We start from the raw sequence: 4,283 nt of genomic DNA on the forward strand, positions 1-4,283 counted from the left end.
GGTGGAGAAAAAAACCACTTAATTAAATGTAAGATCAATTAATAAATGTTAATTTAATGACTTACAGTGCCCAGTTAATGAAAGGCTTATTGATCTATCCGTAGGTTTCTCTCACCTGGATAGAGTTTTCAAATAATCAGTATTACATAATGATGCACAATGCCATTGGCGTTATTACGTCATTCCTCTAAGTTTCAGGAGATGGTTGCAGCGGAGCTATCATTTCCCAAGGTCATAAAATCTCACTGCTTTAAAAACTTAAGCAGCCTAGGAGATGACATCACGATGTAGAACGATATTCCCAGAAGCCTTGAAAATGCAAATAGTGGGGGCGCTACAATGACCTTTTAGCTACACCTGTAACTTCCATAATACTGACTAGAAAACAGACAAGCAGCATGTTTAGTCTCTTGCTGACCTTGAGCTAGTTGCTCATTCACCAAAGCTCTATTTGAATTCACTGTTGGCATTCATACTTGAACTTAAGAGTAGGAACCAGAACATGGCATGAATATAAAAATGACTAATTTCTGAATTCAATTAACTGATAAACTGTTCCATTGTTCTTTTAGGTATTTTCTGTCTCTGGGTTTAAAGTTAAGTCCTTTTTAAAAATAATTTTTACTAAAATTGCTCAAATAAAACTTCTAAGAGAATTTTCCCTAATGGTATCTGTTTTTCTTAGCTTACAGAAATTTTCTGTCTATCCATTCAATATATAAATATTGACTGCATTCTGTGTTTATAACATGCTAGCCACTGGTGGGAATAAAGAGGGAGAAAAACTATAGAGAAGTTTATAATTTCATTAGGAAAGCAAGTCAGTGCCAAAAGGGTGTGATTCTGAATACAAATTCTATAGAGTTTCAGAAAAAGAGAGACAATTGTGGACCTCCATGGTCCTGGAAGTGTTTATAGCAATCCAGGAAAATATCCTGAGCATGTAGAAAGGGATTAAAAAAGCATAGTAATTGCCACAAGTAGGGGTAGAATGAGGGAGGTGAAATGGGGGAAGCGGGTACAAATTTGAACCTTTGAAAAGGGACAAATTTCTAGTTATAAATAATCATGTGGATGTATGTGCAACATGACTCTATTTAATAACACTAGACTGTATATTTGAAAGCTGCTGGACATCAGCACAGACCAAGGCAGGACCTGTTGCCTCACATGGCCCTGACAGAACTCGCTCTTACTTCACAGTACCACTCATATTAAGAGGAGCCTAACTTCTGAGGCCAGACTGTACAAACACGAGTAAAGTTCCAGTCTTTTCAAAACACACTGAAAAATATACTCTAACATTGGAAACATGGAATTGTTTCCGCAGTTGAGGAAACCTTACATTACCCTGCATTGTAATGAAAGTTCACCATGCAGCTTTGTATTAAGCCTATAGGTTACGGAATTTCATCTTCCTAAAACACGGTTTAAAACTTGTGTTTGTTTCTCTCTAAGTGCTTGAAGCAGGGTTAATTGATACATTCCCCGCCCCCTTCTTTTTAGCCTCCAGCATGTTTTATTTTTCCTAGAACCTGTGTACAATTAACTCTAGCAAGGCAGTACTCAATACTGTTCAAGCCTCACATTTTAGATTAACTACTTCATATTATAAATGTGAATGCACATCCTCATAACTGGGAAACTAAATGACATAGATTTACTCATTATTTATGTAACCATACAAAATTTTACATGCAACAGGAGCTTTTATACTATAGAATCTGACCTTACGAAACTAGCTTACATATAAAACAGTTACCTTTGCTCATCTGTCCTAATCTAAAAAGTGTTGCACCAATGCTTAAGATGTTATTAAAACAGATGAGTTCTCAACACAAGGTTAACAAACCTGAAGCTCCACCCTAGAAATACAAACCCATAAATTGAAAATTGTTTTACCAGAAATAGGTTACGAGCAACTCTTACCAAAATAGTACTATAGGGACTTACAGTGTTGACCCAAAGAAGACACAGGTTTCTCATTAAACTTTTTTTAATGGGTCTCAAATTCTGTGACAGATTTTTTGGTCAAGTTGTTTTCATTAAAAAGTACTGATTTTAAAAACTAATAAACTACCACACACAATACATATGGTCCACAAAAACATTCTCCTTTCCTTCTGAAGGTTTTACAATGCATTGTTATCATTAACCAGTCTTTTACTATTAAACTTAAATGGCCAATTGAGACAAACAGTTTTGAGACTATTCTTCCACCACTGATTAAGACTAGGGTGGCAGGTATTGGGGATAATATTCATTCAGCCTTCTGAGCTTTCTGGGCAGCTTTGGTGACCTTGCCAGCTCCAGCTGCCTTCTTGTCCACTGCTTTGATGACACCCACAGCGACTGTCTCTCATGTCATTCACAGCAAAACGGCCCAGGGGAGGAGAATCAGAGAAGTTCTTGCCATATCTGGGCTTGCCAGCAACCATATCAATGATAGCAGCATCACCAGATTTCAAGAATTTAGGGCCATCTTCCAGCTTTTTGCCATGACAACGATCAGTTTTCTTCTTCAGCTCAGCAAACTTGCAAGCAACATGAGCTGTGTGACAATCCAGCACAGGTGCATATCCAGCACTGATCTGGCCTGGATGGTTCAAAATAATCACCTGAGCTATGAAGCCAGCTGCTTCCATTGGTGGATCATTTTTGCTGTCACCAGCCACATTGCCATGATGAATGTCTTCGACAGACACGTTCTTGACATTGAAGCCCACACTGTCCCCACGAAGGGCTTCACTCAATACTTCAAGGTGCATTTCTACAGACTTCAGCTGTTACATTGACTGGAGCAAAGGTGACCACCATGCCAGGTTTGAGAACACCAGTCTCCGCACAACCCACAGGGACAGTACCAATATCACCAATTTTATAGACATCCTGGAGGGGCAAATGCAAGGTTTGTCAGTTGCATGTGTTGGTGGCAGAATGCAATCCAGAGCTTCAGGCAGGGTGATTCCACTGGCATTGCCATCCTTACGGGTGAATTTCCATCCCTTGAATCATGGCATGTTAGCACTTGGCTCCAGCATGTTGTCGCCTTTCCAGCCAGAAATTGGCACAAATGCTACTGTGTCGGGGTTGCTCGTATCTCTTCTGGCTGTAGGATGGCTCAGTGGAATCCATTTTGTTAACTCCAACAATTAGTTGTTTCACACACAGGGTGTAAAGCCAGCAGGGCATGCTCACGGGTCTGCCCGTTCTTGGAGATATCGGCTTCAAACTCACCAACACCAGCAGCAACAATCAGGACAGCACAGTCAGCCTGGGATGTGCCTGTAATCATGTGTTTGATGAAGTCTCCATGTTCTGAGGCATCAATGATGGTAACATAACACATGCTGGTCTCAAATTTCCACAGGGAGATATCAGTGGTGATACCACGCTCATGTTCAGCTTCAGTTTGTCCAAGACTCAGGCATATTTGAAGGAGCCCTTTCCCATCTCAGCAGCCTCCTTCTCGAACTTTTCAATTGTTCTGTTGTCGATCCCACCACATTTGTAGATCAGATGGCCAGTCGTGGTAGACTTTCCTGAATCTACATACCCAATGACAACGACGTTGATGTGGGTCTTTTCCTTTCCCATTTTTGCTTAGGTTTAATGGTGGTGTTGGAGAAGACTCTTGAGAGTCCCTTGGACTGCAAGGAGATCCAACTAGTCCATTTTGAAGGAGATCAGCCCTGGGATTTCTTTGGAAGGAATGATGCTGAAGCTGAAACTCCAATACTTTGGCCACCTCATGCAAAGAGTTGACTTATTGGAAAAGACTATGATGCTGGGAGGGATTGGGGGCAGGAGAAGAAGGGGACGACAGAGAATGAGATGGCTGGATCGCGTCACCGACTCGATGGATGTGAGTCTGAGTGAACTCCGGGAGTTGGTGATGGACAAGGAGGCCTGGCGTGCTACGATTCGTGGGGTCGCAGAGTCAGACACGACTGAGCGACTGAAGTGAACTGAACTGAACTTAATGGTGGTTTTCACACCTGTGTCCTAGAGGCAAACCCGCTGTGAAAAAGAAATAAATTATTCTTTTTAAACCAGAAGGAATGAAGAGGATGAGCCAAAGCGGAAATAATGCCCAAGTGTGGATGTGTCTGGTTGTGAAAGTAAAGTCTGAGGCTATTAAGAACAATATTGCGTAGGATCCTGGAATGTTAGCTCCATGAATCAAGATAAATTGGAAAATTTCAAACAGGAGATGGCAACAGTGAACATCAATATTTTAGGAATCAGTGAACAAAAATGGACGGGAATGAGTAATTTAATTC

At 40.9% G+C, this 4,283-nt stretch overlaps 1 pseudogene; it reads right to left on the minus strand.

The window, feature by feature from the left end:
* Nucleotides 1-1,517: 1,517 nt before the first annotated feature.
* Nucleotides 1,518-3,597, minus strand: LOC120875046 (annotated as a pseudogene).
* Nucleotides 3,598-4,283: the final 686 nt, after the last annotated feature.

Source organism: Oryx dammah, unplaced genomic scaffold, assembly GCF_014754425.2.
Source record: "Oryx dammah isolate SB20612 unplaced genomic scaffold, SCBI_Odam_1.1 HiC_scaffold_16, whole genome shotgun sequence".
Lineage (NCBI taxonomy): Eukaryota > Metazoa > Chordata > Mammalia > Artiodactyla > Bovidae > Oryx > Oryx dammah.